Here is a 15,637-nt window from a genome sequence, read left to right as displayed (position 1 = left end):
TGGTCAAGTTTCTGGGCATCCACCCACAACCTGGCATGGCATTTTGGTATGGCGCTCGCAGGAGTGGCGGCCAACATGTAGAACTGCACATTTCACTTGTGGGGAAACGGGGGGGGCGGGTTTCCGGGGCCCATTAAATGTCCCGGGGTGGTGTCCACAAAAGAGAGGGGGGGGAAGGGTGTGCTACAACTGTCAAAACACCCCCATTGAAGCGCCCTATTACTATGAAACTGTGCGCATAATCTATCAAAACAGCATTCCAATTAAAAAAAAATTCCAAGGAGACGGGAATGGAATGCTAATCACAAGGGAAGGAGAGGTGGGGCAAAGGGTGCACAGTAACCAGTTTAGAGGGGAGAAAGGGTGGGGGACTGCCGGCCAGTCAGCCTTCTCTCAGCGGCCCCAAATACGCACATCGGCGCGCATAATCTGTCAAAGCGGCTGCTTAAACAAAAAAAAATAGTTGCTGGCGGGAGCCGGCTACAGCGACACGAACATGTGAAGGAGAGCGAGGGGCGACCGTGGGTGCACAGTTACCGGCCGGGGAGAGAGGGAGAAGGGTGTAGTTTCACCTGCAAACCCCTAAGGCACGAATCGGAGAGGCGCGTCTGTGCGCCTAATTTGTCAACGCAACAGTAGTTAAAAAAAAAATTATCCGGGGGGAGCCTGATATGGATAGCGACGAGGCATAAGAGGGGATGTTCGTTTCGGACAGAAATGCCCACCGCCCGACCTGTCCCTTCTCCAGCCATTGGTTTGTACGTGGGCGGGAAGGTCTGCGGCTGCGCAACATAGCGCTCGAGAGTGAGGGGGTCATGAGGGGCGGGCTTTACTGCCCGCCCACAGCAACCCGGCCCTCCCCCTGCAACTGCCCCGATCACGACCGGGGCGAAGTTCATATTTCCAGGAACCGGTTTTTTTGAAAAAGTAATGGTTTATAACCCGGTTGCAAAAAACCCGCGCTAGGGGCCATTTAACACGGAACGGGTGTGCAAGCCCCGGATTCGCTTGTGTGAGATTCGGGGTGAGTAGGAACTTCACGTGAATGAATCGGTTTCAAAACCGATTTTTTTTGTAATGTGAATGGGCCCTCAGTCACACAAAATTGCACAACTGAAAACTCAAAGGAGTTTCATCTTCACAAAATGGGAAGAAAGGGCAGGGGGCAACATGGGCACCTTCTTTCCCTGTCTGACCTCCCGCAAGAAAAGGTCATATCCATCATCAGATCATGGCACTGTGATGGCAAAAACAAAAACAACCCTGGACCAATCATGAAATGAGGGATGGGATAAGGGATGGGGAAATACTTCTTTTCTGCCTCTTCTCAAGGTGGGGTACAGCACGTTAAAATACAAAACACAATTAAAAGCACATAAAACCAACAAAATATAAAGCCAACTATAAGGCCATTAAAATACACTCATAAGAGCACATGCTTTAGAATACACAAACAGTCATAATTTAAAGTTGACTGGGTAGGCCTGCCAAAAGAAATAAGTCTTTAATGCTGGCAGCATTTTCAGCCATCATATCTCTTCCGGCAGGTCATTCCCACAGTCTGGAGGCAGCAGACAAAAAGGTCCTCTGGTAAAACCTTTGCCAGTCTTGTTCTGGCTGGTTGGAGCAAACATTTCCCAGAGGGCCTGAGTGTACCTGAGGTGATCCTGTAGGGAAACTGGACCCAAATCATATAGGAGTTTAGAGGTAATAACCAACACTTTGTACTTTGCCTGGAAACTAATTGGCAGCCAGTGGAGTGAGTTTAAGATTGGTGTAATGTAATCCCTCTTGGATGCATCTTTATTCAGCCTGGCTGCCATATTCTGAACCAATTGGAGTTTCCAGAATTAGTGCAAAGGTAGCCCAATGTATAGCACATTGCAGAAGTCCAGCTTTAAGGTTACCAGTGTGTGCACTACCATCTTTAGGTCTATGTCTGTTCCATCAAGTTGTCTGTAGTCTTATGGCAAACCCATGAATTTCATAGGATTTTCTTAGGCAAGGCCAATCAAGGTCTTAAAGATTATTGCCAGCACTATTAAATTAACTAGATGTAACTTACATGAAACTGGTATGAGATTGTAAAACTGCATGTCCCTTACAAGCATTCTAGTAGTTAAATGTTTCTCCAGCTTAAGTTTTCAGATTGCTATCCCTGTATACACAGCATTGCAATAGTCTGTATAAAATATGATCACTCCAATATATCTAATGGATGCCAATGTCTGCATTTTCTATCTTCTAATTAATAATTATTGTCTAGTTGTTTAGAATGTACCTTTTAGCTCATATTCATGGATTTATTTCTCAATTGATGGTTGTGATTTAATTTGTGTGCTGGAAGCAAGTATATCATTGATAAAATCTCTATCTCAAAGGAGAAAGGGAGACAATCTTTACACACTGATTGCTGTTAAATGATTAAGTTCCTATAGCCACACAAATTCAGTATGAAAACTTTCTGATCTTACTTAAAGCACACCAAAAGCAAAGGAGGAAAAATATCCACATCCTACAACTGGGTAGTTTCTTTATTAATGCCAACTCAAGTGTCTCAGATGTTTTTTAACTGCTGGTTGTAATAAACAGCTGCCCTACTGTGGATTTAAACATATTTGACATTTCAAAAATATTCTTCATTTGCCACCAGATGGTGTAGCTTGCCTTGTTTATTGAAGCTGCAGAGTATATCTTCAGGAGCACATCTAGGTAGTCTTTCTTATAGCACTGTAAGCATTTTTAGAGGTGATTAATTTTCTTGGAAACTCAAGATTACTAAAAACAAGCAAACAGAAGAATCAAATCAAAACTAGTCTTGTAATTGGTTCTTTGGTCTTTTAATCTTTATAGAATATTCTTCCTTCAAACTCTTCTTCGACTTTGTATTGTTGAATTGCGGCCTGTGCAGACTGGCAGTTTGGGCTGGGTTGGGGGAAGAGTTGGGGTGTAGCGTCTACATGATGCATGCCCCAGCTCTGCCCCCAGGCCAGTGTGACACCATGTGCTGCAGCACATGGCACGCAGCATCACAGTGGTCCTCTGGTGCTATGTCTACACAATGCAGTGCTGGAGGAGTGCCATAAAGCCGTGGTGCAAAGGCCAGATCGAGGCCACAATGTGTGGTTGCCGTGGCCCCGATCTAGCTGTAAAAGGGGCGGCTGCAGGCCACCCCTTCGGTGAAGTCTGCACAGCCCCATAATCTTCTTTTTCCAAACACAAGACAGAAAAAAACTAATAAGTATCCTAGGTATGCTTGTACTCATATCACATTTTTTAAAAATCAAGTGCAATATTACAAAATTTAGAATCTGCTACATGACTCCTTTTTTCAAAAGTCTTTAAAAAAACTTATTGCCTGTAGTTAAATTTAACTCTGTGCACTGTTTTTATTCTATCTTCAAAGTAGTTAAAATTCTCTATCTCTTCATCAAGTAATAAAAATAGAGAAACAAAATGTTATAGTACCATTAGAAATTATGGGTCAACCCCAGCAAGTTTGCATTAACAATATAGACAACCAAATAATAAAAACTATTACCAAATTGGTCATCTATATTTGTCCATATTAAGGAAGCCTCATTTCTCAGAGTAAGTAACTTGTTGCTTCAAGTATTGTGGAACAACAGTTTCTGTCGTCCTTGAAGATTGGCCAAGCTGGTTTGGTCTGATGGGATTTGGAATTAGAGTCCAACAACATTTGAAAAAGCCATAGGTGTCCCACCTCTGCATTAAAAAGGTGAAAGAGCAGGGGAGTCTCAAGTTCACCTCACACTCATGTATTCATAAAATCAGTCATATCTCAAAGAGTCTCTGACAGTAAAGATCCTTCATACAAAGGCCTTTTAGACCCACTCAGCTCACTCTTTTTTCCTCCTCTAGCAGGAAGCCTTTTTTTAAAAAGCAGCATCAGTGAAAGAGGGATGGAAAAACACAGACTTTGTTACCTGGTTACAGCAAAGTGTCTGCAGTAAACAGTGCAATATATAAAACTTGAGTTGGGAAAGAATGGGATGCTACTTTACTATAGCCGTGTGTGCCTGCCTACAACATGCAAGATAAGCAGCAGCTGCCTCCAAATTCCCCTACTAAGCGAGAGAGAAAAAGAAAGAGAAGACACGTCTGCCTCACCACTTGTGTACATATTTTTAAGCATAAATCTCAAAGCCTGACCACCAAAATGAAAATCATGCAACTGAATGCTGATGAAAGAAAAAGCCATGCCTATCCTAGTTGCTTCATATTCGTTTTAAACAAAAGGTTTGCTGAAACATGTTGAACCGTTGCTCTTTTTTGTGTTTATCTTTATACTTTCCAAGTTATTTCTGCTTCTAGTACCATTTTTTGTTAAAAAAAGTAATGCCTGGGAACATATCTACTTCATTAATTAGTTTCTAGGAGCAGGTGGCAAAACTGTAGATTCCTCAAAGCAAAAAGCATGGATTCCAATAGCACCCCAGGCTTTTTTTCAGATAAGTCCATCTAACAAGCTAAAAAGGCTCATCTTCCTACTTCTTAATCTTAGCCTAGTGGCTATAGTAATATTTTTATGATCCTTCCACCATCTCCTTCCAGTTACTAGAGAGAGTGCAGGTAGTTGAGTAGAACATTGTAGATATCAGGATATGTTTAAACAACATTAAATTACTCCTCTCCCACCAAAGTTTATGACAAATACAATAGGAAATTACAACAGGCAAGCTCCTCTAATCTTAATTTATCCACAACACTGATTCCAGTAAAAAATAAACTGTATCCATTTATTACCCAATCTGTTGTTGAGTTCCATATAATGCCGATGTAATATTACCAAGGCTAGGGGGGTATTTATTTTATGAGACTGATTAAAAAGAACACCTCCTGTCAAGCAGGCACTCAGCACAATGTACAATACAAATATTAAAACTTTACAAAATGCAGAAGAAACAAAAACATTAAATATAATTTATGGACAGCATTAGTGGGGGGATTTTAAGCATTAGCAACCTGATGGACAAGACAGTCTTTGGGTATGTATGTGCCTTCAAGTTGACTTATGGAAACCACATGAATTTCATAAGGTTTTCTTAGGCATGGAAAACTCAGAGGTGGTTTTGACAGTTCCTCCTCCTGAAATAAAGCCTACACCACCTGGTCTTCATTGGTGGTCTCCCATCCAAGATTCCCAGTGATTGGGCGGCTTATAAATAAATCCTATTATTATTATTATTATTATTATTATTATTATTAAGCAGTGGTGACCCTGCTTAGCTTCCAAGATCATACAGGATCTGGTGCCTTTAGAATATTTAGGCAGCTTTGGTTGTGATGGTGGTGTGCCTTCAAGTCATTTCCAAGTTCCAACCCTTATGGTGAACCCAAGGCAAACCTATCATGGGGATTTTCTTGGCAAGATTTGTTCTGAGGAGGTTTGCCATTGCCTTTCCCTGAGAGAGTGTGACTTGCCTAAGACCACCCAATGAGTTTCATACCTGAGCTGGGAATTGAACCCTGGTCTCCAGAGTCATAATTCAACACTCAAACCATTACGCTTTATTTCCCATTTACATCAAAGCAAGGAAGAAAACAGTCTCACTGACTTGGGAGAGAGTTCCTCAATCAGGGCTCTGATGTCTAAAAGCTCTTGTCTTGAGATTCCATCAGTGTACTTTCTCTGGGTGGTAGAATATGTTACAGGACTTCCAGCAGTGGCTATAAATTACATGCAGGTTCATAAGTAAGGAATCTTTTAGATATCTTGGTCCCAAATTAAAGATTAAAACCAACTTCCTAAATCAGAGTTGCAATAGCTCTGGTAGCAACAGTGGCAGCTGATGGCTCCATGTAATGTAGCAATTAATCTGCTCTAGATTTTACTCCTGATATTAAAGACTCTGAGGTGCTGGACAAAGTATTAGGAATGGTGTTCAGCATTTTGGATAGCTCCTTAAAATTTCAGATTAATACCTAATGTGAATACTCTTCTTCACAGACATTAACATTCCTTGAAGGGATGGCCATTTGACATCACCTCAGCTACAAGTTTCCCTAGCAAGTTTCCAAGAAAGGAAGAAATATACTGGGCCCTTGGCATCTGCTGGGGTTTGGTTCCAGGACTCCACCATGGATAACAAAATTTGTGAATGCTCAAGTCCTATTAAATACAAGGGCATAATATAATGGTGTCCCTTATATAAAATCTTATAAAATCAAGTTTGCTTTTTGGAATATATATATATATGTGTGTGTGTGTGTGAATATTTTCAAGCTGCGGATGGTTAAATCTGTGGATAAAGAATCCATGGATATGAAGGGCCAGCTGTAATTGTATCCAATGGATCTAAATTTAGTGCAAGTTCTTGGCATGTTGAGAGGGAAATATTGCCCTTTTCTCACACCTTATAGCCTGAGAGAAGTAGTGATCAGAGTAATCTGTTCACTGTGTGGAATGATAGCAAATAAATTGAAGTTATAAAATGAGGAAGGTAATAAGGAGGAAATCACCAGCATGGTTTTGGGGCTTGAGTGTTGGAATAGGATTCTGGTGATCAGAGGACAGTGATTTGTGGTTGTTGTGTGTCTTTCCAACTTATGGCAACCCTAAAGTGAACCTATCATGGGTTTTCTTTATTCAGAGGGAGTTTGCCTTCGCTTTCCTCTGAGACTGAGAGAGGACAAATCCTGCCAAGAAAATCCCATGATAGATTTGCCTTAGGGTCACCAGAAATCAGAAACAACTTGAAGGCACACAACAATAAACAACAATAACAACAGCAACAACAATTTTTGAAGTGATTGACAAGTAACTGTGCAGGGAGTAGAGATTGGAAACTTCGAGGTCAATCCAATCAGAATGGCTGGTATAGAGTTGAAAGGAGGTGAAATCCTAGTAAAGCAAAAGTGGAGTTTATCACTGAATCTGTCCACTTTAGGCTGAGTGTGGTCTAAACAGAGCATGGATGATGCTCCATGACTTCCATTGTGATGCGCTTATTGTTCTATAGCAGCTAAGGCTGTTGCAAGGATGAGGCAGTTAACTGCTGATATGTGTCAGGAAAAGGCAGCAAATGGCTAGTTATTTTAAGTCATTGTTATTTTACGCTTCTTTCTGGGAAGGGAAGCATGGACTCAGATACTTGTCTTCAGTGGCATTTGCTCAAGGGAATGGAGGAGGGCATTTGTTGTTCAGCAAATCTCTTTGGTCAGCTTTGGCAAGGACAGTGATATGTGATCCATTCAAGAAAGTGGGCCAAATGGTGGAAAGGAGGAGGAAAGGCTGGTGGGAGAGGATGGATTCATGTTGGAAGATGAGAAGATCCAGAGGGAACCATCCATGAAGAGTCTGACTCCCAAATGTCTCACATCCAGGGAGGTGAGGCAACTCTGAAGTTGTTACAATTTTTCCGTCTAGTCTAAAATTAGCAGTGGTAAAACCCATTCTAAAGAAACCTCCCTTGATCCCCTGGACAAAAACAATTATTGACTAGTATCTCTACTCCCCTTTTTGGGAAAGGTGATTGAGAGGGCGGTTGCAAACCAACTCCAAGCAGTCTTGGATGACACCAATTACAGTAGAGTCTCAGTTAACTGACCTTCGGTTAACCGGCACTCTGGATTATCCGACGCCCCTCGCCTCCCCCTCCCCACTTCTTCCTCCCTCCCCTCCCTCGTTCCCTACTTACCTTCGCCGAGTCCTTTCCTGCCCTGCCTCCCTTCCCTTCCCCTCAAAGGACTCCGAAGAACCCTTTGGAGTAAAGGGGAGGTCTGGGAAGAGGAGGACTGGCCAGGGAGCCCACTGAGGGAGAGGGCAGGCCTGGGAAAGAGAGGTCTGGGCCCATGCCGAGGCCTCTCCCTCCTGGCTTCTCTTTCCTCTCCCCGAACGGACTCTCAGGTGTCCATTCGAGGGGAGTAAAGACGCGGGTGCTCGGCCAGGCTTGTCCTCCACGGCCACGGAGGACAGGAAAGGGCCGAGGACGCAGCCTCCTCAAAGAGGCTGCATCCTCAGCCCAGGCTTGTCCTCCGCGGTCACGGAGGACAGGAAAAGGCCGAGGATGCAGCCTCCTCAAAAGGCTGCGTCCTCGGCCCAAGCTTGTCCTCCGCGGCTTGCCTTCCCTCCCAAGGGAGCCTGAGGATTCCCTCAGGAGGGAAGGGGCCAAGCCCTGCCAGTGCTAGCTTTCCCTCAGCTGGAAGGGAGCTCCACAGAGCTCCCTTCAAGCTGAGGGAAGCCAGGCCACTGAGGAGGGGACTCTGGCCTTGGCCCAGTCCCTTCCCCAGCAGCTTGCTTTCCTTTGGCTGGAAGGGACCTCCGCGGAGCTCCCTTCAAGCAGAGGAAAACCTCATTGGATTATCCAACATTTTCGATCATCCGACAATCAGTCGGTCCCGTTTATGTTGGATAATCAAGACTTTACTGTATCTTGATCCATTTCAAACTGGCTTCAGGTCGGGATATGGAGTTGAGACTGCCCTGGTCGCCTTGGTCGATGATCTCTGTCTGTGCATCGACAGGGAAGTGTGGCCCTGTTGGTGCTCTGGGACCTCTCAGTGGCTTTCGATACCATAGACCAGGGGTAGGCAACCTTTTTGAGACGGGGGCCGGGTTGCTGTCCCTCAGACAACTGGGGGGCCGAAGCCAAAAAATAAATAATTAAATAATTTTAAAAAGATATATATATAAGTAAATAAACAGGGACAAATGTAGGACAAAATTTTCAAATGGATGACACTTTTTAAAAAAATGGAGGACACACGAAAAAATTTGCTGATTTTTTAAAAAAATGTTAATATAAATGCATGTTTCTGAGGCTTCTATAGACAATTGCCCCTCTTGCCCGCCTCCTCCTGATAGGCCAAAGGCCAAAGGCCCCGGCGGCAATCGGTGGCAGGACCGGGCTGGGGCCGGTCCCAAGGCCTCGCCAGGCCGCATCCGGCCCACGGGCCGCAGGTTGCCTACCCCTACCATAGACCATGGTATCCTTCTGGAATGCCTGAGGGAACTAGGAATTGGAGGCACTGCTTTGCAGTGATTCCGGTCCTATCTCTCAGGCAGGTTCCAGATGGTGTTGCTTGGTGACAGTTGTTCAGCCAAGAGGGAGCTCAGTTCGGGCGTCCCTCAAGGCACGATACTGTCACCAATGCTATTCAACATTTACATGAAGCCACTGGGTGAGATCATCCAGAGACATGGGGCAGGGTGTTATCAGTACGCTGATGACACCCAAATCTATTTCTCTATGTCTCGGACTGTTTCAGTGACCAAGGAGGGCATCTCCCTTCTGAATGACTGCCGGAGATCGGTAATGGATTGGATGAGGGAAAATAGACTTAAGTTGAATCCAAACAAAACGGAGGTACTCGTGATAGGTAACCCCAACCCGGGTATGGAGATATGTTCGCCAGTCCTAGATGGGGTCACACTTCCCCTGAAGTACTGCGTCCGCAACTTGGGGATGCTCCTGGATTTGTCGCTTCATCTGTCCTCTCAGGTTGACACGACAGCCAGGAGCGCCTGTTATCCGCTCCTGGCCAGTTGTGCCCCTACCTGGAGCAGCAGGACCTAGAAATGGTTGTACATGCCCTGGTAACCTCTCGTCTTGATTTCTGTAATGCGCTCTACATGGGACAACCCTTGTGCCATATCTGGAAGCTTCAATTGATACAAAACATGGCAGCCAGACTGGTCACTGGAAAATCTAGGTTTGACTGAATTACACCTATTTTAAAGTCATTACACTGGCTGCCTATCAGCTTCTGGGCTCAGTACAAGTTGTTGGATATCACCTACAAAGCCCTACATGGCCTGGGTCCAGTCTACTTGAAGGAACGTCTCCTCCCATATAATTCTTCCCATACACTCCGTTCCTCTGGGAAAAATCTTTTACATCCAAAAAGGACCAGATTGGCGGTGACCTCCCAGAGGTCTTTTTCTGCTACGGCTCCTAAAGCTTGGAATGACCTGCCGGAAGAGATTCACCAATTATCCTCATTGGAGGCTTTTAAAAAAGTGACAAAAACCTTTCTCTTCCGGCAGGCCTTCCCTGAATGATAACCACCCAGAACCAACTCTATCCATCCTTCCTACTATATCTCCTCGTCATTTGCGGATTGTAGAATAATCTTGTAGTGTTGTATTGTTGTATATTTTAATCATGTTTTATGTTAATTTTATAGTTTGGGAGATAAGGTTGCGTCAGAGTTTTGTGGGTTTTAATGCTTTTATATTGTGTATCATAAACTCTGTTGTTACCCACCTCGATCCCCAAATGGAAGAGGTGGGATATAAATAAATATTTTATTATTATTATTATTATTATTATTACTTCCCCACTGAAGCTCTAGAACAGTGATGGCGAACCTATGGCACACGTGCCAGAGGTAGCACTCAGATAGGGTTGCCATATCCCGCCCCCCGGCGGGACAATCCCGGTTTGGGCGGTGCCATCCCGGTCCCGGTCCGGTTTGGCGCCCAAACCGGGACGGCCCCGCCCACCGCGGCTACCTCCGCTGCCGCGGCGGCTCCAAGGCCTTTCTGAGGCCTGGGGCGAGGCCGGGGCGATCGCCGCCGGCCTCCTCCCCTCCTTCATGGTCCCAGCCGGGGCCAGGAAGGAGGAGAGGCCGGGGCGATCGCCCCGGCCTCGCCCCAGGCCTCAGAAAGGGATCGCCGCAGGCCTCCTCCCGTCCTTCATGGTCCCTGAGGGTCCCAGGAACGAGGCGAGGCCCCGATCCTGGCCTCCGATCGTGGCGGGGCCCAGGCGGGGAGGGAAAGCCTCCTTAAGTGGAGGCTTTCCCTTGCCGCTTGGCCTCCGCTGCGATCGCGGTAAAATGTAGGACAGAATTTTCAAATGTAGGACACACTTTTTGTGTGTCCTACATTTGAAAATTTTGTCCTACATTTTTCCCGGTTTTGAGGTCCGGCACTATGGCAACCCTCCACTCAGAGCCCTCTCTGTGGGCACATGTGCCATAGCCCCAGCACAGAGTTTGCCAGAATTTGTTACTAGAAAGCCAGAGGGACACGGCACTTTGCAATAGATAAGTGGGTTTTGGGTTGCAGTTTGGGCACTCGGCCTCTAAAAGGTTCACCATCACTGCTCTAGAAGGTTGAGCAGGTTTGCCTGTAAAGAATGGATAGATGGATAAAAGTGCATTTCCACATTTCCTCCAAACTCTCTTCCATCTTACTTACTGCCACTGTGACCCATGACTCCTTTCTTTTGGACTCATGTCTTCCAAACCAGCTACCAAGTCTGGTTTGCTTGCTGGTCTGTATAACTTAAGAGATGACTCCAGTCAAGTAAAGCTGCATGAAACTCTTCTTATGGCCAGAAGATACAAATGGCTGAAGCTGTGCTTCTTCAGATGCTCCATCTGAAAGACTCAGAGAACATAGCCACCCAGAAAAAGTAACCACATCACCCCAAACCAGGCCTCCTAAGTTCCCATCTTGAACAAGGACCACATCTCTAGCCCATGTCTTGTGCTGCTGGGGGAAGGAAGGAAGGAAGAAAGGAAGGAAGGAAGGAAGGAAGGAAGGAAGGAAGGAAGGAAGTCTGTGTCATCTCTGATTACCAGGGCCAGGAAGGGAAGCCTCAGCAGGATCTCTTCCTCTGGGCTCTTCTCCATGCAACTGCATACTAACAGTTAACGTTCAAGAGCTATGCTCCATCCAGTGAGACAAAGTAGCTGATGGGAAAGTCTGTTAACATGTAGGTGAGTATTCCTCTCCCAGTCCATTTTGTTGGATCGATCCCATATAACAGCCGTGCAGGATTTGTGAATATGCCACAAGGAGCCCTGGTGGCGCAGTGGTTAAATGCCTGTACTGCAGCCATTCACTCAAAACCACAAGGTTGCGAGTTCAAGACCAGCAAAGGGCCCAAGCTCGACTCAGGCTTGCATCCTTCCAAGGTCACTAAAATGAGTACCCAGACTGTTGGGGGCAAATTAGCTCACTTGCTAATTAGGTTACTTGCTGTTCACCGCTATGATCTTTGGAATAGCAGTATATAAATAAAACAAATTATTATTATTATTATCTAGCAAACAGGCAAGATGGCAACATGGCAAGGTCAAGTAGACAACAACATCACATTTACCAAAACATTGCAAGACGTGACTTGGTACGAGCTCAAGCCATTTGGAGGTGGTGGCTGTTAGTTTTTAGGAGTTCTCTTCTTTCCTGTGTTAACAGGACTTGGAAAGATATTTGTAGAAACAAAATGTTTTATAGTTGTGAATATATTGAAGATGGAACCCACAAACCTATGAAAAAATGACTGGAAAATATTTGTGAGATCTATGAAAATTTCACACCAAAAAAAATTGCATCATAATTGTTAAGAACAATAACCATCAGCCTAGCTTTGACTGGACTGCATGCCAGTAAAAATAATTTCCATGTTTCTTCAAAATTGTCTTCCTTCTTATTACCCTGGTGATCTTTCTCACCACAGCTCCTTTCCTTTCAATTCACTTCTTCCAAACCAGCTATGAAGCCTGGTTTGCTTGGTGGTTGGCATACCTAAGGGGTTTATCACACAAAGGAAATTGGGATTTTATCCCGTGAATATTCTGGAAAAACTGCATAATTACGCATAACGATTTCTCACGTTACACAAAACCCACCATTAAAGTGGTCACAAAGAAGCATTAATGCGTATCTTTTTACTTTTGGGATTTCAGCGACAATGCATTTCCAATATCGCTTTATTCACGCAATTGCATGTGATAATCATTTGTGCAATTACTTGCCATTTCCATTTCATTTGCGGGGTGCTTTAAATGCGCTTTAATCTCTCTTTAATGTTGAAACCAGCCCCAGTGTGATAAACCTATAAGAGAGGATTCTAATCAAATGAAGCTTTATGAAACCCTCCTTGTGGCTGGTAATTATGAATAGCTGGAGCTATGCACCTATTAGAACCACCAGTTTGGTTGGTTTCATTACAGGGAGGCAACCTTGCTCCAGAAAGATGAATATTCCTTAATCCCAAAGGCTGTCCAGGTAGATTTAGTCCTCCAGGTGAATATTCTCCACTTCACTTCTAGTCCCAGCCACCTTCCTTCAGTTTTTCTACAAACCTGTACCTGCGTATTGTGCTTCTTCACCTCCATCTTGCAGACTCAGGTGACAACAGAAGGACTGAAGTTACTAATACAAGAAATCTGGGAACATCTGAATACAGCATAACGTCACTCACAACAAGGTGAAGCAAACATTTTAGTTCTAAAATTTCCGGAAGCCATTTGCACCCCCACCCTTCCCTTTTAGAGCACTATAAACATTGCATAATAAATTGTTTTCATTGTGGTATATCAGGCTCCTGCGGGTGAATGAGGAGAGGTCATTGTGAAAGCCCATGAATTCATGGAAACATCCCAACAGAGGCCAACTTTTAAGGAAAGTATCAGAAGGTAAGTGATGTACAAGAAAGAAATGTATAAATGCAGAACATTGAAGAATGACGGACAACGTCTCAACAGAAGTTGACTTCGAGGAAACTGTCACAAAGTAAGTATTATGCAGAACATTTAAGAATGATTCTGGACATTTCAGCAGAAGTGATCTTCAAAGAAACTATCACAAGGATTGAAGTTGCAGAATATGTGGCCGCAGCATCCCACCATGTACAACAAGGTGAAGCAAAAGTTTTGACCCTAAAATTTCTGGAAACCATTTGCAATGTCACTCTTTTCTTTTCAGGCACTATAAACATTGTGTATTTTTTAATTATTATTTGCTATATATCAGGTTTCTGCAGATGTATGAGGAGAGGTCATTGAGAAAGCCCATTAAGTCATACAAACATCTCAGCAGACATTAACTTCAAAGAAACTAGCAGAAGGCAAGTGATGTAAAAGAATGAAACCTGTGAATGCAGAATGTTTAAGAAGGATGGAGAACATCTCAACAGAATTTAACTTTAAGGAAACTGTCACAAGGTAAGTGATGTCCAGAAATGAACCCTGCGGATGCAGAAAAGGGCTTACTCTGTGAGCCTTAAGGTAAGAAGGAATAAGTTTGGCCTGAGCAAGAGTTGGCAGGTTGGTGGTCTGTGGTCCTTGCTGACATGCCCAGGGTAGCACTGACCGCCACTTTTGGGGTCGGGAAGGAATTTTCCTCCAGGGCAGATTGGCCAGAGATCCTGGAGGTTTTTCGCCTTCCTCTGGGCATCCAGCAGCGTCCACCTGTTAGGATGTTTGAAAAATTATTGTATTTTGTTACTGTTGTTGTTAACTGCCTTCAAGTTGATATTGACTCAGGGTAGCCCCATAGATGAAACAACTCCAAGCCCTTCCATCTTCAACCATTCTACATACTTTTTCAGGCTTTGAGCTAACCTCCTTAACTGAGTCTATCCATCTGGTATGTGCTGCACCTCTTTTTCTCCTACCCTCTATCGTTCCAAACATTATCTTCTCTAGTGAGTCGTGCTTTTCCATAATGTGACCAAGATACCACAGTCTTAGTTTGCCCCTCCTGGCTTCTAGGGAGAGTTCAGACTTGATTTGTTCCCGTATCCATGCCTTCCTGACCATACATGGTATCCTCCACACTCCTCTCCAGAACAACATCTCAAATGAGCTGATTTTCTATCAGCTCTCTTCAGTGTCCATCTCTCACATCCATAGATGGTGATGGGAAATACAATGATATAGATGATGCTTACTAGTGTTCAGTGTTATAGCTTTGCATTTTATGATCTTGTCTAGTTCTTTCATAGCTGCCCTTCCCAGTCCTAGTCTTCTTCTGATTCCTTGACTGCAATCTCCATTCTGATTGTTGATGGATCCAAGCTATCAGAAGTCTTTGCCTTTTTCAATGTCATCATTTTCTAGACTGAATTTATGTAAGACCTCCGTGACCATTACTGTTGTAAAAACCTGACAAGTTGAACTTGGCAGAGAACAACAAGACTCTGAAAGAAAATTAATAAAAGATATACATAGGGAATTTTTGAAGCCCATTTTCAAAAGAAGAAATGCTACAAGGTCTTCAGAGATCCAAATAAGAAAACCCTTACCATTTGGAAATGGGGTGTAGCAAGATGTCGAATATTATTCGCTGCAAAATGATACTCCAGTAAGAATTAGCTGATCCATTTTTTAAAAACCCTGCTTGCTAAAATAGAATTAGATAGCAGCACTGTTCTCTAAATTTAAAATAAAATTTAGAAGAAACATCACGCTGTCAAGACAGGATGGCTTTTCCTTGATGATGAAGATGGATCCTGGAGGATGCCAGCATGTCTTCTACATGGAGAGATGGAAGGAGGGAGCCTCCCCATTTTCTTGCACAAGGAAGGCCCTTGTCGACATGCCCAGGGTAGCACTGGCCGCCACTTTTGGGGTCGGGAAGGAATTTTCCTCCAGGGCAGATTGGCCAGGGATCCTGGAGGTTTTTCGCCTTCCTCTGGGCATCCGGCAGGGGTCACCTGTTAGGCTGTTTGAGAGATTCATAAGAAAATGAAGCTTATAACTTTTAAAACTTGCCAAACTGAAGATGGCAAATAGACATAACAACCATAATGCAAAATGAATAAAAATCAGAATCTTGGAAATAGTTGTTTCTTTCTCTTTTGTTTCCTCAGTTTTTGTGTTGAAACATACAGTTGGGGTACTGCTCTTGAGTTCAGTTCAGACAGAACAAAATTTCTCT

General features: G+C 44.0%; 1 long non-coding RNA gene across 1 annotated transcript; it reads left to right on the top strand.

The window, feature by feature from the left end:
* The first annotated feature begins 7,038 nt into the window (after window positions 1-7,038).
* On the top strand, window positions 7,039-14,615 carry LOC149316281 (uncharacterized). The gene is made up of 3 exons (XR_016280698.1): window positions 7,039-7,351; window positions 12,928-13,000; window positions 13,100-14,615. It is a non-coding gene; the product is annotated as an uncharacterized LOC149316281 (long non-coding RNA).
* The last annotated feature ends 1,022 nt before the right edge of the window (window positions 14,616-15,637 follow it).

Source organism: Sceloporus occidentalis, unplaced genomic scaffold (genome assembly GCF_023333645.1).
Source record: "Sceloporus occidentalis isolate IW3139 unplaced genomic scaffold, rSceOcc1.0.p SCAF_3, whole genome shotgun sequence".
NCBI lineage: Eukaryota > Metazoa > Chordata > Lepidosauria > Squamata > Phrynosomatidae > Sceloporus > Sceloporus occidentalis.
The sequence above is the reverse complement of the archived record's forward strand: the minus strand, read 5'-3'. Positions and strand labels throughout refer to the sequence as shown.